This window comes from Nannospalax galili, unplaced genomic scaffold, assembly GCF_000622305.1.
Source record: "Nannospalax galili isolate Female #2095 unplaced genomic scaffold, S.galili_v1.0 scaffold1714, whole genome shotgun sequence".
NCBI lineage: Eukaryota > Metazoa > Chordata > Mammalia > Rodentia > Spalacidae > Nannospalax > Nannospalax galili.
In genome coordinates this window covers 225,896-249,920 of record NW_008334552.1, presented here as the reverse complement: position 1 = coordinate 249,920, position 24,025 = coordinate 225,896, and the positions used below count along the sequence as shown (strand labels likewise).

Sequence of the window (24,025 nt, the reverse complement as noted above, 5' to 3'; positions counted from 1 at the left end):
AGGGAGTTCAGTCCATTAATATTTAAAATTATTATTGAAAGGTGTGTATTGGCTGTTGTCATTTTGATTGGTGTTTGTGTTCTCTGTGTAATTTTGTGTTTCCTAGATTATATCTTTATTTTCTTTCATTGCCCTTAGGGTATAGCTGTTTTTCTCTCTCTGCTCTCTGTATTGCTTCAAGTACTCTTTGAAAGGCTGGTTTGGGGTTTCTATTGTTTTGAATAACTTAAGTAGTATTGGTTGGAGGTCTTCTTTAAGTGTCTGGTAGAATATTGCTATAAATCCGTCTGGGTCAGGGCTTTTTTTAGTTGGGAGGTTTTGTATTACTGTTTCAATTTCCTTATACGTTATGGGTCTGTTTAAACTGTTGATCTCTTCTTAGTTTAACATTGATGGCCCCATGATTTTAGATATCCATACATTTCTTTTAGATTTTCAAATTCAGTAGTGTATAGGTGGTCCAGGCTCTTCTGGCTTTCATAGTTTGCATTGATGAGTCAGCTGTGATTCTGATGGGCTTTCCCCATCACATTAGAAGTATGTGACTTCTTTTTTGTTTGCTGCTTTCACTATTCTCTCTTAGTTCTGTACATTTAGTGTTTTTAATATGATATGTTGTGGGGGCCCCTTTCATCTCTGATTTTGTTTATTTGGATCTGCTCTTTATTTATTTTGTTTAATTGGGCTAAGGGTCTATCTTGTTTAGCTTTACAAAGAACCAGCTCTTAGAGTCTTTGATTCTTTATATTGTTTTCTTTGTTTCTATTTCATTAATTTCTAAGCTGAGTTTTGTTATTTCTTCTCTTCTGCTTGGTTTAGGTTTCATTTGTTCTTGCCTTTCCAGTGTCTTGCGTTGCAGTGTTAGGTCATTTATTTGGGCTCTTTCTAATTTGTTAATGGAGGTACTTAGAGGTATAGACTTCCCTCTTAGAACTGCTTTAAAGTGTTCCAGAGGTTTGTTGTGTTGTATTGTCCTCTTCATTGAGTTCCAGAAATGCTTTCATTTCTTTCTTAATTTCTCCTTTGACCCACTCATTGTTTAGGAATGTGTTGTTCAATCGCTACAAGTTCATGTAGTGACTAGAGCTTTGTCCAGTGTTAATTCTGAGCTTTGTCTATCTCTTTTGTGAATTCATTCAGAAGTTTATCTCTATCTTCTTTTAGTTGTGTGATTTGTTTGTTCATGTGTTCTTTAAATTCATTGAATTCCTTGATCATGTTTATGATTGTTCTTTCAAATTCAGTGTCCTGGGTTATCTCTAGGGGGTTCTCCTTGTAGAACTCTTCTACAGGATTGGTGGACTTTGGTGGGGACATATGTTTTGGCTTTCTATTTTATTATTCTTTCATCATGGTTTTGGCATGTGAATTTCTTTTGTTGTTTATGATTCTGATATGAGAATTAAGTTGAAGTATGTTTCTGTCTGTGATTATCCGAGTGCCAAGATCCTTTCTTTATTGGTTATATAAAGCTGGTTGGTGCAGGGTTCTCTCAGGTGTATTTTGGAGGGAACTGATGGCTTCAGATCAGCTATTCAGGGGTACCACAGAAGCCCAATTCAGGTTCCAGTCAGGTACACTCAGGCTTCCTTCACGTGGAGGCAGGATCCAGGGGCTGTCAGGAAGTGTCCTGGATTCTCTGGTCCTCTGGTAGTTGGAGGCCCAGAACTTGGCACTCTCTGGTGGTCTGCTGAGATCCCAGTCTTAGCCTACCAAAGCCAGATCTTCCCTGGGGCCTTGGGAGGGGCCTCACAAAATCCCAGGTAGGGGGATGGTATGGCACAATTAGGGGAAGCTCACCACCACACGGAGGCAGGATGGGGGCTGTCAGGCTGTCCCCTGGGTTCTCAGGCCCTCTCGTAGTTGGAGGCCAGAGGGAGACCAGAGACCCGCACTCTCTGGTGGTCCAAGAAGCTACCCATATGGAGGAGGTCTGAACCCACCCTCTCAGGCTGTCTGCTAGGATCTCAGCCTTAGCCTACCAAAGCTAGATCTGCCCTGGGGCCTTGGGAGGGCCTCACAAAATCCCAGGTAGGGGGATGGTATGGTGCTATTAAGGGAAGCTCTCCACCAAGTGGGGGCTGTCAGGACAGTCCCGTGGGTTCTCAGGCCCTCTGGTAGTTGGAGGCCAGAACCTGGCACTCTCTGGCGGTCTTCTGAGCTCTGAGCAGCTACCCCGATGGAGGAGGTCCGAACCTACCCTGGGGCTTAGAGAATTCTTAAGCCTTGTGGGATCTCCAGTTGCTCTCTTGCTTCCTGTGCCCGTGTGATGATGTGAGAGCTTAGCTTCTGCTGCTCCTGCTCCAGCCACCTCCAGCCACCATGCCTCCCTGCCATGACAGACCATAATTTCCCCTGGAACCATAAGCTCAAATAAACTCTTCCATCTATAAATTGGTTTGGTCAGTGTTTCTATCACAGCAACAGCAACAGAAAAGTAATTGGTACCAGAGAGTGGGCTGTTGGCTGTGAAGAACCTGACCATGTGGGGTTTTGAAGAAATGTGAAAGACTTTGGAAGTTTGGGCTAGAAAAGTGGTTGACTGCTGTAAGCAGAGCTTAACAGGCCATTCTAGTCGGCACCTAGAAGAAAGTAGTGCTGAGAACAGTGTAGTTTCAGAGGGAAATAAGGATTTAAGCAGCACTTGGGATATTTTGGCAGAGTCTGGCTGGACTCTGTCCTAGACCAAAAAGCTTGCCTGAGGCTAGGTTGAAAAGTAATGGACTAATTTCTTTGGTAGAAGAAATTTCAAGTCAGCCTAAGCCTAATATAGAAATGGTGGTGTGGCTATTAATGGTGAATATTATGTAGATCTACAGTGAAAGAGAGAAAATGGGGCAGAAAGAAATACAGTTTGGATTGAAAAAGAGCACTAGGAAGATAAATGTTGGAGCCCTGGCATGTCATGGAGAGGATCCCATTGATAAGGATATTAAAGTGATTAAGGAGGTCCCTAGAGATTCAGACTTAAACAATGGAGAGAATGCCCCCAGGGCAAGACCACACCCGGTTAAGCCTCCAACTTGTGAAAGGAAAATGCTGCAAGGGCCACTGAAGAGAAAAGCTTCTAAAATGGATAAAGCAGTCAAACTTGGCAATGTCATTCACCTGGTGCTGGCTTTAGAGGCAAGAAAGATGCAAGAGTGAAGGGGTCATCAATTCTTCCTCCATGGTTTCAGACAGCCTCAGAGGCCAGGCAGCATGCAGAAGGGGTTCTCCTGCATAGAGAAGGCCCTGATAAGCCATTGTGTGAAGCTGTGAAGGTGAAGCCTGGTTGGCAATGGAGACCCCAAGAAATTCATGATGCCAGAGCTGCAAGGCATCTGCCAAGAAGACCTGCATTCAGGGAGTGGTACCACACAAGAGAGAGACATGTGTGGCATGCAGCAAAGATGGAGAGGCTGAGCCATCTAAGCCCTTTGGAAATAAAGTCCCAGAAGTCAAACATGGAGCTACTGGATTTGGTGTTGTCCTGCTGGTTTTCAGTCTTGTTTTGGTCCAGTATTTCCTTATTATGCCTCCATTCCTCCCTTTTGGAATGGTAATGTGTATTGAGTTCCACTGTACGTTGGGAGTATGTAATTTGTCTTTTGATTTTACAGGGGCTTACAGTTAAGATATTTCACTGAGTCTCAGAAAAGACTTTTGACTGTGGACTTTGGAATAGTAGTGAGATTGATAATGACTATGGGGACTTTTAAAGTTGGAATAAATGCATTTTGAATTTTATATGGTCATGAGCCCATGGGGGCCAGAGGGTGGGGTGTGGTCGTTTGAATGAAAATGTCCCCCATGGGCTCCAAGTATTTGGACATTTTGTCCCCAGATGATGGTGCCGTTTTTGGAGGTTTTAGAAGGTGTGACTATCTTGGAGGAAGCATGTCACTGGGGTGGGCTTAAAGCCTTGCCAGATCTCCAGTTGCTCTCTTGCTTCCTGTGCCTGCGTGATGATGTGAGAGCTTAGCTTCTGCTGTTCCTGCTCCAGCCACCTCCAGCCACCATGCCTCCCTGCCATTACCAACTGTAATTTCCCCTGGAACCATAAGCTTAAATAAACTCTTCCTTCTATAAATTGGTTTGGTCAGTGTTTCTATCACAGTAACAGAAAAGTGACTAATACAAGTTTACAAGGTCCTGATAGCCCAGCCAACCTTGTGGACTTCAACTTTGTCCTCTAGCAGCTACACCAGGGTTCTTCAGACACAAAACACCCTTTTTTAAACCTTAAGGTAGTTGCATCTTATATTAGTTCTCAACATTGTACATCAAATTACCCCAAAACTAACAGCATAAAACAGAATTTACTATCTTACCCATTTTCTGTGATTTAGGAGTCCAGGCAGCTGATTATGGTGCTTTGGATCCTTCTTGAGCTTGTAGTCGAGGTCTTGCCAAGGCCACAACTACTTCAAAGCTTGATGAGATATGCTTCCCAGGCAGCTCTGTATGTGGCTAAGAAGTTGGTTGTGGTCGTTGGTGAGAGGCCTCATTCCTGTGCCATATGGATGTTCCATAAATAGCAGGCCTTCCCCCAGAGGGAACAACCCAAGAGAAAGGCAGACAAAAGCCACATGGTTCTTATTGTGGCATGATAGAAAGACAAGGGGATGCTGTCAGGGCTGAAGCATACTGCTCCTTGCAGTGCACTCAATAAAGTATTCTCTATTCAAAAGAAAGAGAGAGAGAAAGAGAGGTGGAGGGAGGGATGGAGGGATGGAGAATGGAAGGAAGGGGAGGGAGAGAGGGAGGGAGAAAGGAAGGGAGGGAGAGGCTGAGGAAGAATCTCAGTCACACAAGCCTGGTGTCCTCAGTTCAATTCCTGAAACCCATGTAAAGTTAGAAGAAGAGAAATGACTACAAAGTTGTCCTGTGACCTCCACACACACACACACACACACACACACACACACACACACACTCATGCCCAAATTTCTGGGTGAGTAAGATGGCTTGGTGGGTAAAAGCACTCATCCTGCAAACCTAATGACCTGAGTTCCCTCCCTGGATCCCATGGTAGAAGGAGAAAACCCAAAAGTTGGTCTTTAACCTCCACACATTTCCACATGCATGCCATGACTCGTGTGTGCCCACATGAACATACACATCATTCACACCTATGCGCAACAAGAATAAACAAAAATATTCGTGAAATTATACTATAATAAACTTGATAGAAACTTTGGGAACATGTATAAGGATTTTTATATGTGTGTGGCTGAGTATAGGTTTATGCATGTGAGTGCAATATTGGGGTTCCAGGCTCCTGTGAGCAACTGGATGTGAGTGCTGGGAACTGAACTCAGGTGCTCTAGAAGAGCAGTATGGTATGTGCTTTTAACCACGGAGGCATCTTTCCAGTCCTGTATAAGGATTTTTATTAAGCATTACTTTAGAAAAAACATGGGGGAAAAAGCTTGGCTTTAGATGGTCCTTTGTCATCAAACGGCACCTTGCAAATGGAGATGCAGTTGATACTGATATCTCTCTGATGTCCCCTGGGCCTTCCCCAGGACCTACTTTTCTCTTCCTGGTGGCCCTGGTGGCTGGAGCATGCATAGGGAAAGCCAGAAATGTTGGAGGCCTGGTGCCATCCATGTATCCCTCATCTAACACCCCACAAGAGTGAGTCAATGTCCAGGCCCTTGTCCCATCTCAGTCTCCTTCACCTGTTCTCTGACCAGAACTGTCTGCATCTCCTGTGCTGACTGCTTTCACTTCTGAGTTCAGGGAGCTCCAATTAAACCCCATCCACAGAGCTGGGGAGAAATGGTGGGGGAGATGGAGCAGTGGCTCTTCTGCAGGCTCCCATCTTTCTTGGTAAAGCTGAGGAAGATGCCCGCTGTGCACAACCCAGGTGCGGATGACTAAGAAAATGCAAAAAATAAAACTTGGAGGATGCTAATGATGACTATGTTTTTTTTATGTTCAGCAGCATATTAACAGTGATGGAGTGAACATGTGACTGTGAACAAGTGCCATTCAGTTTCATTAAACACATGCAAAACATCATCTGTTTTTACATACATGCATCTAAGTACATGCCAAACATGCTTAGTGTGGAGTTGCTGTCCTTTATGGTTGTGTCTCCTCTAGGGACATCTGGCTGTGTATGGAGATAGTTCTGATTGTCAGAACTGTGGGAGGGGGGTGCTGTGGGCCTTGCGGGTAGAACCTAGGGATGCTGTAACATCCTACCATGCTCAGGGTCGGTCATCCACCTGTGATTGATGCAAATGTCAGAATTTTGGGTTTGAGGAACCTGGGATACCCTGGGGGAGGAACAGTGCTCAACAGAGTACTGCGGAATGAGTGAATGAATGAATGAATAAACGAATGAATGAGAGACAGTGATGGGCCTGGACTGACTGGAGGAGGGCTCCTGCACATTTTGTGACTGTAACACAGAATTTAGAGTGACTGTCTTTTCCAGTGAATGTGCTCTACCTGTGGGAGGCAGGAGTCCATCCAAACCCGGTCTCAGGCTCCTCCAACCAGACTTCACCCCCTTCAACTTGGGAGGTCCTCTGCACAGTGCAGAGTTCTGCCAGGAATAAGGCAGTTCCTGCTGGTGGGTGCAGAACTTTGCATGGAGTTTGAATAGTGCTGGGTGGGTGGAGGGGAAACCACTGAGCTGACCGCAGGACTGGGGAAGCCTGGGACCCTGTGTGTGGGAGGGGCCTGATGAGAGCAGAGGGACTGAAGGGGGCAGAGATACCGACCCCAGCAGAAAGGGTTAGAATTTTATTAGTAGGCTAGGTTCCTTCTAGCAGGGTTAGAATCTTTGAAGTGAGAGGTGGAATCTTCCTGCCTGTCCTATGCGTGCTCCAGCCACCAGGGCCACCAGGAAGAGAAAGGTAAGTCCTGGGGAAGGCCCAGGGGACATTAGAGAGATATCATCAGCATCAACTGCATCTCCCGTCACAAGGTACCCTTTGATGACAAAGGACCACCTAGAGCCAAAACTGATCGCTGAAGTGCAGGATTTGGGGTTTGGAACCTATGGGATTAGAATCCCAGAGATTAGATTAGATTAGGGCCTGGTGATGTACCACAGGGGTAGAGTGCTGGACTAACTTGAGTGAGGCTCTGGCTTCGATCCTCAGCAAAACACACACACACACACACACACACACACAAACGTTGAGATCAAAATCCCTAGGGAAAGGAAATCACCCCACAGCACTTTCAGGATTCAGAATCACTGGGAATGGATTACAGATCTTGAGGACAAGCGTTGGGGTCCTTCAGCTGCTGGATTACAATCCCTGGAGGTAGAGCAGAAAGTGAGATTACAAACCCTTTAGGGGGCAGCAGGATGACTCAGAGGGTAAAGGTGCTTGAGACCAAGCCGGACGACCTGAGTTCAATCGGACTCCCCCAAGTCGTCCTCTGACCTCCACACCTGTGCTGTGGAACACTTACACTTGTATACATACACACAATAAATAAGTAAATAAATGAATATAAAACAAAACCAACATCCTTTGGGGACCAGATGAGGCTTTGGGGAAGAGGAGACCCGATATTAGGTCTCTTGGGTAGAGGGTTTAGAATCCTTTGCAGTGGGTTAGAACATCCGCTGAGAGTTAAATGCATTAGTAGAGGTGTTGGGATATTGGGAGGCGGAGGGGCGTGGGGGGACGTTGGGAATCTTCGGCAGTTGGATTAAACTTTGTGGGTATAGTACAGCCAGCCCTTCAGGGACTGGTTAGGGACCTTGGGGACTGGGCACAGGAGACGGGGTAGGCGTCTAGGCGAGCTGGAGTGGGGTTAAGGATCTTAGGGGGCGGTCTCAGGGCCCTTTGGGGCGGAGTTTGCATCTCGTTGGGAGCGGCCAAGACACTCAGATGGCCTGTGAGCCACCCGGGGGCTGCTTCCAGCCTGGGCGCACAGTACCCGCTCCCAGGACCGTGGGAGAGCTGCAGAGCCCCTCGGACCCGCGGCACCGAGCTCTCGGAGGCCGCTGTAGCCTCCGTTGCCGGGGAATCGGCGTCGCTTCCTCCCGTCACAGACGGTCGCCACCGGCCGCTGGGGGCTGCAGAGCTGGGGGGCCGCTCGAGCTGCGAAGATCCCGGCCGCCCGCGGGGCGAGGAGCGGGCGCCCAGGTGAGTGCCGCGGGGCTGGGACCCTGTGGAGCGCGCGGGGTTCAGGGTGGATGCTGCTGCCGGGCAGGCGATCAGGGACCGTCGGGGAGCCACAGACCGGTGGTGAGATGAGGCGTCGACGGCAGGTAGACGGCACCCAGGTAGCCAGGTGAGGCGAACCGTCACCGCCCGGGATACCAGCAGCGGGCGGAAGCTCAGGCTGGGGAGTGACGACTGCTGAGCAGAGGCTTCGCGCTTCACCGTCTAGGTTCCCCTTCTGCACACACACACACACACACACACACACACACACACACACACACACTAGTGCAAGCAGAGAGGAGGGTTTATGGGCGAGGTTGGAGTGGAGAAGTCAGAGACAGCCATATCCATGAACATGAGTGGATTCCCAGAGCTCAATGACCAGTCAATTTAGCCAATAAATGAGTGCCAAATTCAGTGTGAGAACCTGTCTCAAAAGATAAGTGGAGAATGATAGTGGAAGACACCAGATGACAGATGTTTACCTCTGACTACCATATGCACACATACGCCTACAGACACATAAACATGTGTATACAGCACACACACACACACATGCACACACACATATAAACACATGTATACTGCACACACACACATACACACACACACACACACACACACACACACACACACACACACACAAAGAAGCAGAAGCTGGAGGAGGGAAAGGCCCCCACAGTTCCCAGAGGGGGTGGGTGGGTGGCAGGTCACGCTGGGTTGTCAGCGGACATGGCAAAAGGAGCAGCTGGGCCCAGACCTGACGCCACACCCAGGCAGGGCTGCAGCTGTCTGGCCGAGCTTCCTCCTTCATCCCCTCCTCTGCCCTCCTGGCTGACTGACCCCTAGCAGGTCTTGGTCAAGTCCAGAACTCTTACACAAAGGCCACAGACAATCTGCTGTGCCCTCCCTGTTTGAGACCCTGGGCAAGTCACTCTCCCTCCCTCTGAATTCCAGCTTCCTCATCTGTAAAACGGGCCTATTTTAAGTCTTCCCTTGAGGTTGCATGGTCAAAAGAAGGGACTTTCCAGGCAAAGTGCTGGACGTTGGATAGGGAGGTTGGCTTTTCTGTGCCTGTTTCCATAGTTGTAGGATGAGAAGGATCATAATACAGATTGAATGTTCCCTATCTAAATTGCTCAGCATCAGAGGTATTTTGGATTTCAGATTGTTACTGAATTCTGGATGTTGGTAAGTGAATAGTAAAGTATTTGCGGGATACCCAAGTCTTAACAGGAACTTTATGTATGTTTTATATACATCTGTATGTGTGCACACCTATTGGTGTGTGCTTCAATGAGCACATGTGGAGGCCAGAGGACAACCTCCTGTGTTGTTCTTCAGGTAAAGCCACAAAGTCTCTCACTAGCCTAGGGCTTGCTAAGTAGGCTCCTCTGACTGATCAGTGAGCCCTGGGGGAAAAGGGAATCCCCCTGCTTTCATCTCCTAACACTGGGATTGGCACCACAATGCCAAGTTTGGGTTCTCGAGATTTAACTCAGGTACTTACATTTGCAAGACAAGCACTTTATCAACTGAGCTATCTCCCTAGCCTATGATTTATAAACATTTTATATACATATTCTACACACACAGTGCAATGTTATTTTATTTTTTAAATTTATTTATTTTTATTTTATGTGTATGAGTGTTTTGCCCACATATGTGTAAGTGCACCCATGCATGCAATGCCCACGGAGGCCGGAAGAGGATGTCAGAGCCCCTGGAACTGGAGTTGCGGACTGTCATTAGCCACCATGTGGGTGCTGGGAATGGAACCCAAGCCCTTTGCAAGAACAGCCAGTGCTCCTAACCACTGAGCCATCTCTCCAGACAAACAATGCAGTATTTTTACTGCACCTAAATTTTGCTTTGACCTATCATATGAGATCAGGTGTGAATTTTTCTACTTGTAGTATCCTATCACTGCTCAGAAATTCTCAGATTTTGGAACATTTCATATTTACAGTTGGGAATATTCCCTCACATTTTAAGATTAAGAACTGAAGGAAAGTTATCAGAGTACCAACTAACAGGTGCACTCACCACAGTTAGAGCTCAGCCCAGAGGTTCTCAGACTTCAGCTATATACCATCCTAACCTGGAAAGCATGCTAAGACCCACATTGCTACAGTAACCTACTACAAAGCAAGCAAGTGCAGGACCCTGAGGATTGGCATCTCCGGGCTGCTGACACTGCCCAGGAACCCTGCTTTGAGAACCATTGGCCAAGTCTAGGGCTGATAAAGGCTTCCAAAGAGAGCTGTTTCCTTATCCAGTGGGCTTTTCACCACATTTCTCTTCTGGGGAAAGAAGGGTGGTGCTTAGGGGTAAAATACGCTAAGTGTCCCAGGAATTCATGGCCCAAAATTAACTAAAGTCAGCATTTTCTCATCTTTGCTTCCTAAAAATATAATTATTAAGCATAACAGATAAAACTGAAATTTCCTGCCAGATGTGGTGGTGTATGCCTTTAATCACAGCACTCTGTAAATAGAGACAGTCAGATCTCTGTGAGATCCTGGTCTAGATAAGCAGGATCCAGGCCAGCTGGGGCTACAGAGAGACCCTGTCTCAAAACATTGAAGTCTCCTCAAGGATCCCTCCTCGGGAGAAACCACTGTCATAAATTATAGTCCTTCCAGTTTGTGCCTCTATATAAATTTTGTTGACTATATGTGTACATAAGCAATACCTAAAAGTATTTTCTGTGCAAAGCTGAGTGTGGTGGTGCACACCTGGAGTTCCAGAATTTGTGAGGTGGAGACAAGAGGATTAAGAGTTCAAGGTCATCCTTGGTTATATAGCAAACAAAACAATACAAAACAATCTACAGCAGTTCATCTTGATCAGCAAGAGACACATTCTAAAACACCGGCGGGTGCCTGGCACTGTAGACAATCCTGAACCTCCTGTATACATCACTTTACAGCTTTTCTTTGGTGAATTTAAATTGATAGTATTACTACCCCTGTGCTTTGGCACTGTGATTTAAAAACTAAGAGTTACTTTAACATAAACACAGTGACTAAGGAGAGAACAATGCATACTCTCCAGTGGATCTCCTGGACAAATGGATGACTGTCTTGAGTGGATCAGGTAGATATTGGGAGCATTCATTATGCTATTCAGAAGGGCATACAATTTAAAAGTTAGGATTACTTGCTGCTGAAATTTCCCATGTAAATATTTTCAGGCTGTGTATATCAGGTCTGAAACTCTGAAAAGCTAAAGCTCTGATTGGGAGGGGGGCCTTCTGTACATGAGTGCTAAGAAAAGCTAAAGCTCTGATTGGGAGAGGGGCCTTCTGTACATGAATGCTAATCTATCTAGGAGATGCTTCTGCAATTTATTTTCCCGCTTCTTGTCATCAAATTGGGATTTCTCTGGATGAGAACTGTAGTGGGGTTGTCCTAGCTGGTGACCACCACACATTTTTTTCATCCACCCTTTGACAGATGATCAGGTTGTCCCCAGATGTTCACTACAAGTAACATTGCTGGGGCCATCCTGGGGTGTGGGGCCTTGGGCACATGTGCAGGTGTTTTTTTGAGGGAAGCACTAAGAGGTTGAATGGCTCTCCAGATGGCACTGTCATCTATTCCTTGTGAGAGGAGTATGGAGGCCTGGAAGGTCACCCAGGGAGTCTGCAGAAGAGAAAGAATCAGCAGTATGACCCTCTCCGCTCTCTCTAGACTGTGGTTGTTCTCCCAGGCCACATGTTTTCTGCTATCACAAGCTTCATTCACCTTGTTCAGTGTGCCTGGTGCTTAGTAGGTCTGCACAAAATGGAAGCATGAATTTCGTTATTGCAAACATCTTAGTATATTTTATATTTTCTTTGATGCACCATTTACTTAACAAAACATAGCCCATGCATGATGTGTGTAGTTTTTAATCCTACTTATGTGATTAACATTACATTTAAACATTTTTTAAATATTTTATTATTTTTTATTTATGTGTATGAGTATATTGCCTGCATGTATATAAATGCATGCCTGTTGTGCAGTGCCCACAGAGGTCAGAAGAGGGTTTTGGATCCCCTGGAACTGGAGTTAGGTACAGTTGTTAACTGTGGGTGTTGGGAATCGAACCGGGGTCCTCTGTAAGAGCAGCCAGTGCTTTTAACTGCTGAGTCATCTCTTCAGACCCCAGTACTCCACTCCTTAAGACTGGCAGCACAGTGGCTTGTCTATGACAGCATCACCACATGTGAGCATTGCTGTGTCCTGCTCAGCCTGCTTTCTTATGCAACACAGGCCCACCTGCCCAGGGGTGGCACCACCCACAGTGGGTGGGCCCTCCCACATTACTCATCAAGAAGATGCCCTCAGACATGGCCACAGGCCAGTCCAATAGAGGCAATTCCCTAATTGAGGCTCCCTCAACCCAGGTGTGTCAAGTTGACACTAACGCTATCCAGCACAATGCCCAAGGAATCAGAAGAGGGTGTCGGATCCCCTGAAACTGGAGTTATGGACAGTTGTTAGCCACCATGTAGGTGCTAGGAATTGAATCCGGAACCTCTACAAAAGCAGGCGGTGCTCTTAATTGCTGAGCCATCTCTCCAGCCCCATTTAAACATTTTTATATGTCATTTAAATGTCCTTGAGTTGTTAAATGACTGAATAATATTGCAATTTTGGATGCATGGTTTGTTTAACCTTTCTATACTAATACACAGTTTGTAATTTTTCAATATTTTAGATTAGGATATGAGTTACTTTTCCCATGGCTGGTTTATTTTGGTTAACAGTTTGAGGGTACAGCCCATCATGACAGAGCAGGTATGACCACACAAGTGGCTCTAGCTGTGGCTGTAGGAGCGTAAGAGACTATAACTGTAGGAGTGTAAGCAACTGGTTGCACTGTGCCCATAGTCAGGAAGTGGAGAGAGATGAATGCTGACTCTACTCGCTTTCTCCTTTTATTCAGTCTGGGACCCCAGCCTGTGGCATGCTGCTGCCCACATTCAGGGTGGGTCTTCTTCCCTCTGTAGAACCTCTCTGAAAACACCCTAATAGACATGCCCAGAGGTGTGTCTTCTGGGTGATTCCAAATTCCATCAAGTTGACAATGAAGATTAGCCATCACAAGGTGACATTCACAAAACTATAAAATTAATCATTTAAAGTGAACAACGAAGTGGCACTTAGGACGTTCACAATGGTGTGTAACCACTACTTCTCCAACTCTCCAAAACATCTTCACCACCCCCAAAGTAGTTACTCCCACTAACTACGACCCTCTAGGCCCCAGCCCCTGGCAACCACCAACCTGCTTTTTGCCTCTAGATTCCTTTATTCTAGGTATTCATAGATGGAATTTCGTGACTTTCTTTTCACTTACAGTGATGTTTTCAAGGTCTTTGTGGTAACAAATATCAACCCTTCACTCCTTTCAGGGAATAAATCATTGGTCAGCCCACATTTGCCCATTCAGGGTGCATGGGGCCTCAACTGTCCCGACACCCCTTTGATCTGTTGTGAATAGTGCTTCTATGGACCTGGGTTTGTGTGGATACCCCCTCTCTCTTCCTTGGCTCTATAGCTAGGAATGGAATTGCTAGGTTGTACAATCATTTTTGTTCAACTTTTTGAGAAATTGACAAACTAGTCTTCACCATTTTACATTCTTTCCAGCAACCTGAAAGGGTTCGAATTTTCTCCACTCCTTTCTCACTTGCTGTTTTCCATGTAATAATAAGGAAATTATAATAATTTATTATTATTATTATTACTGGTAGCACACACCTCCAATCCCAGCTCTCAGGAGGCGAGGGCAGGAAGATCTCCATTTTATTATTATTATTATTATTATTATTATTATTATTATTACCATGGTCATCCTTGTGGATATAGAAAGTTTTATTTTTTCATTTTGCATTGTTGGAACTCAAACACAGGGCCTCATACATGCTAGGAAAGGGCTGTACCACTGAGATGCACCCTAAACCCCAAAAGCACAAATAATAATATCCTAGCCAAGCTGCATGATTTGGGTGCTTTCCTTGAGGGGTGAGCAGCAGAGCACCTGTATTCAGGGGTCCCACCAGGGCTTGGATGGTAAACTCTCCTAGTCATTTAACTTTTCAAGTCTTAATCTCAAAGCCCAGTGCCTCCTCCTCTTCCTCTTCTTCCTCCTCCTCCTACTCTTCCTCCTACTCCTCTCTTCATCTTCTTCATCCTCTGCCTGCTCATCCTCCTCTTCAATAGCAGAGCCTGGAGAGAGTAACTTTCCCAAAGTTATATAGCAAGTCAGTTGTAAAATCTCTCTCAGCCTCTGTTTTTCTAAATCAGCACCCCATAGCACTTTGGTTACCACACTGTTTCTATAGGCCTGGAAGTGGAGAGTACTTCTAGAGGTGTGGGTAATGATAGAGAGAAAAACCTTTGCTCACTCCTAAGCTGTGTCCTTGTTCTTGGCCTGTGACTGTGGGCACGTGTACTGCTTCTCAGCCTAAGTCTTTGTCCTCTGGTTGGTGCCCCTTGGACTTGTATCCCAGTTCCTCCCAAGATGCCCTGCCTGAGCTCCCAGTATCATCATGAAATGCCTAGGGTATGAGTACCTTCACTAGCATGGGCATGTGTCTAGCTAGAGGTTGGAGGACAACTGGAAGGACTTAGTTCTCTCCTTCTACTATGTGGATCCCGGGAATTGAACTCAGATGATCAGGTTTACCTTTGAGCCATCTCACCAGCCTTTGAAACTCTTTGAAAGAATCTTGATGATGTAAAGGAGGCTTTCTAGGTAAAGAACATTCAGAAAGCAGCAGTGCTTGGTAAGTGCCCTGAGGTAGCAGTGATTGGTAAATTGAAGAACATCAAGGAGGGTGATGTGGAGTGAAAGCAAGAGCAGGAACCAGGTCTGTAAGACCCTAGAGTCTCCCCCACATTGAGGGACCTGAGGCTTTTTGATAGACGCGACACAGGAGCCCTGAGCCTTCAGAGCAGAGGATGGATGTGGCCTGGCCTACGTTTTATTTGCCTATTTATTTATATGTGTGTGTGTGTGTATGTGTGTGTGTGTGTGTGTGTACATGTCATAGCATATATATTGTAGTCTTTCGAGAGCTCTCTCTCCTTCCCCCATGTTGGTCAAGGGGATTGAAATCAGGTTGTCAGACTTGCACAGCAAGTACCTTTACCCTCTGAGCTCTCTCATCAGCCCTATTCTTTTTTATTAATTGATTTGCTTATTTTAGGTGTGTGTGTGTGTGTGTGTGTGTGTGTGTGTGTGTGTGTGCATGTGGGCCCAATCGCAGGAACAGAGGCCAGAGAAGGACAGCATGCATCCTGTTTTATCGCTCCCTTTGAGGCAGGGTCTCTTACAAAACCTGAAGCTAAGCTAGTGGCCAGCAAGCCCCAGTGATCCTCCTGTCTCCCTCTCCCAATGTACTAGAGTTAATAGGCCCACACAGTCACACCCAGGTGCTAGGGATTTGAACTCAGGTCTTCATGCTTACACAGCAAGTGCTTTGAGCCACTGAGCCATCTTATCAGCCTCTTCACCTAAGACCCATGTATTTGTAAGAGTCAGAAAGGGGATCCAGACCCATCTGATTTCAGATTTTCCTCTGTACTTCCCAAACTGCTGGCCTCAAGGCAGATAAAATGATCCCAAGGAGATTCACAGGTGCCCCAGAGCTCTGAGCTGACCAGTGGCCCAAGGGTAAGGTAGAAAGTGCTCAGAATTTAATTCACAGTTGAATAAGCCTTTGGAACTCAAGCCTCTCAGAGTCAATTCTCCATTTTGGCCCCACAAAGTCCTTCCTCCAGGAAGTGGGAGTCCCTGGACCTTGGGTGATCCTGGGCCCACTGTGTGACTGTTAGGGGTCCGTAAAATTCCCTAAATTGACCATTCGGACACCTGAGTCTCAGTAAAAAGGAGCGCTTTATTGGAGCCAACCGGTTGGGGATGCAGACAGTCTCAGGAGCTGTGCTGTGACCCCGTAGGACTTTTAAGCAGAAAAAACACAAAAACCACAAGGCAGGGAATGTCCATAGAAACTACACAGAATAACCAAGGAAGGATTGGAACAATCTAGGGCTGATTTCCAGAGACTTTACCTATACAGCCATTGGCTGTCTTACTTGGGGCAGAACGTTCTTTCTCTTCTGCCCCAGATTATTCCCATAGAGACCATACACAGATGTATCACGTATACTGTCATTGGCTAGCTCACCTGGGGCAGAACGTTCTATCTCTTCTGCCCCAGACCATTTCCATAGAAATTATAAACAGATACCAGGAAAGGGTTCCAACAATGAAGGGGATTTCCAGAGTCAGGTGGAGAGTAGTAGTTTTTTTCTCAGAGGATAGGGAGGGGGGGTCTGAGGGCCACTCTCTTTCATTCTGCCCTTTAGTTTTTGGAAATTCTTGAATCAAACCATTGATTCATATGGGTCATCTATGGAGCTGTGATGGGCTCCCATTGATTCAGATGTAACATCCAGGGGATTATAATGGTCCCTCATAACCATCAGTTGTACAGCGGAGACCCTTTGTTTAATAAACTTAACTAGAGCATTTAGGATATGGGGTCCAAAGATTAACAGTGCTATAAAGATGAAGAGACAACCAGCTATTGCAGTGATAAGGGTAGTAAGCCAAGGTGACCAGGAGAATAAAGACTCGAACCAGTTCTGGGAATCTTTTCTAAGTTCTTCTCATTCTAGGAGACTCTGTTTTACTTGTGCCAGGGTGTCCTTAATCATACCTGAATGGTTGGCATAAAAACAACATGTTTCTTCTAGAGCCATACAGAATCCACCTTCCTTAAGGAAAAAGTAGGTCTAATCCTCTTCTATTTTGTAGGACTACTTCAGCTAAGGAGTCCATTTGTTGTTCTAAATAGGAAGCGGTGGCATGTAATCACCTGATATCTTTATCAACTTGTTCACTTAAAACTTAAATTTTGGTCATTTGTGACCCAGGCTGCCATTCCAATGGCAGCAGACCCAGCTATCCCTGTCCCCATGAGGACAGGAACTAAAATGGAGGCTGCCATAGCTCTTCAAGACCGAGAGAGACCCATATGATGTCTTCCAGCATTTCCCTCATAGTAATAAACCTGGGGCATAACGTGTACTAGTACACAAAATTCCTGTCTCCCTATGAAATATTGGGGGTATAAACAAGGAGTTAGGCCGGAGGAGCAAGCAAGCCAAGTGGAGTGGGGGGCAGCAAGCAACTGGGTGTCTCCTATAGACCAGGTGTTTCCTGGTACTGTATAGGACTGATTACAAACCTCAAGGTAGGGGGAAGTATTTAATGAATATTCTTTAGACATAAAGCATAACCCTTGCCCCTTCAGATCCCCTAGGGTGAAAGTAGTTTCCCAGGCAGTAGTTTCCCAGAAAGTAGTTTCCTAGGGTGAAAGTAGTTTCCCAAGCAGTGTCATTCAGAGGCACTAGTTTTAATTCTTGTCTTTTTGCAATGAGAGCAAAACCTATGTAGTAGGGTGGTCGGGGATCCAGGTAGAGCCAGCAGTCTTTGGTCATTTTAGGGCTCGTATTATTTAAATATTGGAAGGTAGCTTTCACAGTATTTATGAGGGGTTCTCCTTCTAGAAGGGGAGAGAAATCTTCATCCTTCAGAGGCATTGGCCTTTTAGTCGGGAGATTGGTCAGGCTGAAAATCAGTTTAGTCGGGGTTTCTGAAGGAGGGGGCGCTAAATCAGGTTTAAATTCTGCCAAAGGTCCTATAGGTCGAGGTGGTTTGGGTTTTGGGAATTTTTGAATTGTAAATAGGGTTCCAGGGTCTTTGCCAGATACATAGGCCCTCAGTCCCCATGTACAGCCTGTGTCCCATTTCTGATCCATAGTAAAAACATCCCCTTTGTTTTAGAGTTATTATAAGAGGGTTACAAGTCTTGGGGACTGTACAAGACCTATTTTTTTCTAATTGAATATTTATGTATGGATCTTGTTGCTTATACCATGTCATGGCCCATGTCTCACATCCCCAGTATGTACAAAAGTAACTGTCCTCGTCATCACAACTAGTCTCAGTGTTCACTGGGCATGCATAGAAGTCTGTTCCCAAGGCCTTCTCTGCATGTATGGTGCCGGCTCTGCATCCTGTAGCAAGGAGGGATGTTTGCCCATATGCTCCTGACATTGCTATTGCTACTGATTCCAGAAATGATCCCCCATAGACATTGTGGGCCTCCATTTGTTTTAGGGAGCCTAGTGTTGGCCGTAAGGAACATATGTCAGTTTTAAATTGGGGAGCAATTTGAGGGCTAGGAGGTGTAACTTCCATAATAGTTTTTCCTGTTTGTGTATCCGATAATCTCCAAACATAAGTCTGAGGCTGGTAAATTCTCTGGGGGTGAGTTTTAAGGGCTAACAAAAGTAGAATTATAATCACAGTGGGGAAGTGATAGGCGGGCTTTCTTTTACCAGTCGAAGTTTTAAGGGGTCTTTTGGATGGGGTTGGACTCTCCATCTTTCTCGGTCAGCTTGTGCAGGTTTGACATGTGAGTGATGAATCCAGGTGTGCAGTCCATCTACCTTCACTGTCGTGGGAGTTGTTAGAATCACATTGAATGGTCCTTTCCACTGAGGGGCCAGTGTCTTATCCAGACAATGCCTCCAGGTCGGTAAGGATGTGGAGTAGCTGGGGGCAGTTCATGCACGTGCCGGATCAGGGAATAAAGTTGCTCCTGTACCATCTGTAATGCCCTAATAGACTGTAGGATTTCATGATTAGTTATTTCAGCCAACAGTTCTGACTTTAATCTTGGGACCAGGGGAGGGGGCCTTCCAAAAAGAACTTCAAAAGGAGTTATTCCCTGAATATAGGGGGAGTTTGTAGCCCTAAGGAGGACAAAAGGGAGGCGAGTCACCCAGTCTGTGCCAGATTCTAAGGTTAATTTAGTTAAGGTTTCCTTAAGGGTCCGATACATACTCTCTACCTGTCCTGAACTCTGGGGATGGTATGCACAATGTAGTTTCCAATCTGTCCCCAGGGCCTTTGTTAAGGCCTGCATTACCTGAGAGATGACCGCTGGTCCATTGTCAGATCCTAACACCAGGGACAAACCAAACCTGGGAATGAGTTCATCCAGCAACTTCTTGGCAACTGTGATTGCTGTTTCTTTCTTGATCGGCAAAGCTTCTACCCACCCTGAAAAAGTGTCTATAAAAACCAGTAAATATTTATATCCAAAACATCCCAGCTTTACTTCTGTAAGTCCACCTCCCAGTGGACTCCAGGTGCAGTTCCTCTTTCACGTTTTCCTGAGGATTTATCATTTTTTGGGTAGGCATTAGTCATCTGGCATGCCATACATCTGGAAGTGATGTCCTGTATTGTGGCTGTTGAGAAAGAAAACTGGAAGCATCTGGTTAGTAATAACCTAATCTTTTCTTCTCCCATGTGGGTTCCTTCATGGAGTTGGCAAACCAGCATTTCTCCCAGGTTGTGGGGCAGGATGACCTTGCCACCTGCAGTGTGTCTCCATCCTGAGGAGACATATCCATTTGGAATTGTCTGGAAAAATTTGTCATCCTCTTTTGTATACGAAGGCTTTTCAGGTAATGTAGGATTTGGCAGGGCTAGGAGAACAGGTTCAAACGGGGATTCTGCTATTTTCTTGGCAGCTTGATCCACCTTTTGGTTTCCTCGGGCCTAGCCTCAGGTGTGTTGTTCTTTTGGTGTCCTGGGCAATGAATGACTGCCACCCTTTTTGGCATCCATATGACTCTTAATAAGTCACTAATTTCTTGTTTGTTTTTAATAATCTTTCCTTCTGATGTCAGGAGGCCTCTTTCTCGATAGATGGCTCCATGTACATGAACAGTGGCAAAAGCATATCTACTGTCAGTGTAAATGTTGACAGTCTTACCCTCTCCCAGTCTTAGGGCTTGAACAAGGCTATTAGTTCAGCCTTTTGAGCAGAGGTTCCTTTGGGCAGGGCTTCTGCCCATAAAACATCCTCCTGGATGACTACTGCTGCCCCTGCATACTTGACTCCATCTCTGATGTAACTGTTCCCGTCCGTGTACGTCACCAAGTCAGGATTCTTCCATGGTAAGTCAGTGAGATCAGGTCGGCTTCCCTGGACATGCTACAGCAGTTCCAAACAATTGTGATGCACAGCCATCTCAGACTCAGTCTCAGGGAGTAGGGATGCCGGGTTTAAGGCACTGGTCACTGCATATGTCAGGCGGGGCACATCTAGCAGGAGAGACTGGTTATGGGTTAGTCTTGCATTTGTGAGCCAGCGGTCAGGTGGGGCCCTCAATACTCCTTCAATAGTGTGGGAGGTTGTCACAATCAGTTGTTGTCCCAAGGTAAGCTTGTCAGCGTCTTTAACTAGGACTGCAGTGGCTGCTATGATCTTTAAACAGGCTGGCCATCCAGCTGCTACTGAGTCTAATTTTTTTGAGAGGTAGGCTACTGGTCTCTTCCAGGGACCCAAAGTTTGAGCAAGTACGCCCTTTGTTACACCAAACCGTTCATCTACATAAAGGTAGAAGGGCCTTGAGACATCAGGCAAGGCTAGGGCTGGTGCAGAAGTGAGGGCCTGTTTTAGGTTATCAAAGGCCTGTTGTTGTTCTTCTCCCCAGGAAAATGCTGAGGGTCCCCCTCTTGTTACCTCATATAGAGGCCTGGCCTGCTCTGCAAAACCAGGTATCCATAGGCAACAATACCCAGCTGACCCCAGGAATTCTCTAACTTCTCTCTGACTTTGAGGAACAGGGATGTCCAGGACAGCCTTTTTCCTTGCAGAGGAGAGCCTGCGCATACCCCCTTCCAATTGAAACCCCAGATATTGTACCTTTTCCTGGCAGATCTGTGCCTTTTTAGCTGACACCTTGTATCCCAGGTGTTGAAGTTCCTTTAACAAGTCTATTGTAGCCTCTAAGCAAGAGGGGCAATCTGGGGTGGCGAGGAGCAAATCATCTACATACAGTAGATGGAAAACTTGGGGGTGTGCAGTTTGAAACCCTCAGAGGTCTTCAGGTAGGGCTTCATCAAAAATGGTGGGAAAGTTTTTAAACCCTTGTGGAAGGCTTATGCATGTCAGTTGGCCACTAAACCCTTCTTCAGGATCTTGCCATTCAAAGGCAAAGATAAATTGGCTCCCCTTGTCCAAGGGGATACTGAAAAAGGCATCTTTTAAATCCAAGACAGTATAGATTGTCTTGTCAGGGACCAGGGAGCTCAGGAGGGTGTAGGGATTTGGCACGGTGGGGTGTATGTCCATAACTCTCTTATTTACCTCTCTCAAATCTTGTACGGGTCTGTAGTCATTAGTCTGGGGAGTGTTCCAAGGAGATTGACAGGGGATTAGATGCCAGATTCCCATAGTCTTTTTAAGTGAACCCGCATAGAGGCTCATGCTTTAAAAGACATTGGGTATTGTCGTACCTGAACAGGGCAAGCAGTAGCTTCCAGAGTAACCATCATGGGTGGTCAGTGGGCTGCAAACCCTGGGGAATTTCTCTCAGCCCAGACCTGAGGAATCTCTTGCATCAATTTAACAGTTAGGGATGGCAATTGATCCAAAGGGGGCCCTTCATGAAGATGGTATTCGTCCTCAGCTCACAGGGTGAGAACAAATCCAGTGGTCTCTACATTGACCTTATCTTTGTCAAAATGGATTGAGGCACTGAGTTTACTCTGCAAATCTCGGCCTAACAATGGGTAGGGAGAGTCAGGGATAACCATGAAGGAATGTTGAATCTGCCCTGTACCCAAATTGACAGTTCTCTGAGTAGTCCAAGGATAAGAGCAGCTACCTGTAACTCCTTGAATGTAGGTATATTGCTGTGAGGCCAGTGGGCCAAGGGGCTTCTTTAAAACAGAGAAGGTGGTGCCAGTATCAACCAAAAAGTCAACAGGCCTCCCTCCCACTTTTAGGGTTAGCCGGGGCTCAGGGGAGAGATGAGCCCTGACCCCCTTAGTTATCCAGTTCCAGTACATTTTGAGTTTTCTTATGACATCGAGGGCAATCCTGAATCCAGTGTCCTATTTCCTTGCAGTAGGCACATTGGTCTCTCTTGAGAGGGCCATTTTTGGGAGGTGGTCCAGTCTGCCAGCTCTGCTTTCCCAGAAAATATTTTCTCAGGGGGTGTTCTTCTCTTAGTGCTAGAGCTCAAGCCAACTTCTGATGGTGATGTTCCTCACGTTCCTCCTGTGTTTCATAGTTATTAAAAACCTTTTGGGCTATTTCAAGCAATTCAGAGACTCTTACCTTCAAAACTGTCCAGCTTCTGTAACTTTTTGTGGATATCAGGTGCTGACTGAGTCACAAAGGCTATATTTATGGCTCGTTGGTTCTTGGATGCCTCAGGGTCAATAGAAGTGTAGACTATATAGGCTTCCACAAGTCTTTCTAGAAACTGTGATGGAGCTTATGTCTGTCCCTGCAAAACCTGACTTTTGACAAATTTGTGGGGTTTTGGCAGCAGCCTGGAGACCCCCCCATAAGAATCTGGTGATAGAGTTTGAATGCCTCTCTACCTTCAGGAGTTTGGGGGTCCCATCTGGGGCAGCATCGAGGAAAGGCCTCCTCAGTCTCTGCTGGATCCTCAATGAATCGGCCGTTCTCAGACGGAACCCGTTTCCGGGCCTCTGAGAGGATCCATGTACATTCCTCAGTGGTAAAGAGAGTGATGAGGAGCTGTTGGACATCGTCCCATGTGGGTTGATGGGTAAGGAAAATCGTCTCCAACAATCCAATTAAGGCTTGTGGTTTTTCAGAGAAGGGGGGGTTTGCAATTTCCAGTTATAAAGACCACTAGTTGAGAAGGTAGTATAAACAGGAAAACTATAGCCAGAGGCATCTGGTGGGGCCATAGCACGGAGGGGAAGGACATCAGGGGTCATCTCAGGCCTATAGGGTTGTCCTGAACACATGTGTGGAGGGGTGAGGAGTGGAGGGATGGTTGGAGAGGGAAAAGAGGTTGGGGAAGGAGGTGAAGCTGTGGAAGGGGGAGAAGCTGTGGAAGGAGGAGAAGCTGGGAGAGGAGGAGAAGCTGGGGAAGAAGAAGGTGCAATTGGAGATTGTGAATAAGGAGGAGGACCCAGGAGAGGGTTTTCAGTTGAAGGGGGGAGGACAGGAGGTAGGTGAGACTCAGAGGGAATTCGTTGAGGACCCAGAGACAAGAGGGAGGGTTTTGAGGTAGATACATAGGGTCTCAAACATTTGGGGGGTTTATCCAAAAGGTAAAAGTAAGCCATAACATAAGGGACCTGATCAGGATGTCCTGGGCTTCCAAAAATCACGGCCTGAAGAGAAGAAAGCTTGTTAATCTCAAAGGAACCAGTAGAGGGCTATCCTACATCAAAGGACGGCCATTCAAGAGAACAGAGGGTCCGGAATTTCCCTGAATAAACAGTGTCTCCAGAGATTGCAGCTGCTTTTTGGAAATCTTTAAAATGAGAAAGAATTAGGTCAAGGGGAGTATCTTCAGATGAAGGAGTCTGACCCAAAATGGAAAAGAAGAGGATTAATCCAAAACAAAGACCAATGAGAACCAAACAAGAAAAAAAGACTTAACACCAGGACAACACAGAGCAAAAGCACTGTGAATTGGGGAAGTTGGGGAATCGCTGCATGTTTGATGGTCACTGCAGGAGCGACTAGGGTTGATGCCAAATGCCCGGAGGCCACAGACAGTCAACCAACCAGATGGAGGGTCGGGGCATCCCCTGTCCTCTGGCTCAGAGAGCAATACTACGTCCAGTTTCTCTCCCTTGAGTTCCCAGAAGTCCGGACACTCAGAACAGAAACCAAAAAAGACTCACCATGGGAGGAATCAGAACTGAAGTCTCCAGGCGCCAGATGGAGGTCAGAAAAAGACAGGAAAACAGACTGAGGGTTTTCAGGGAATCCCGGATGAGCCCCCAAAAAGTTAGGGGTCCGTAAAATTCCCTGA

At 46.2% G+C, this 24,025-nt stretch overlaps 1 protein-coding gene across 1 annotated transcript in view; it reads left to right on the top strand.

Annotated features, from left to right (window-relative positions):
• The first annotated feature begins 7,870 nt into the window (after positions 1 to 7,870).
• Positions 7,871 to 24,025, top strand: part of Hck (HCK proto-oncogene, Src family tyrosine kinase) — a 65,642-nt gene continuing 49,487 nt past the window's right edge. Inside the window, exon 1 of the mRNA XM_008829384.3 lies at positions 7,871 to 8,105. The gene's annotated coding sequence lies outside the window, so the exon portion shown is untranslated. The remainder of the gene's footprint in view (positions 8,106 to 24,025) is intronic.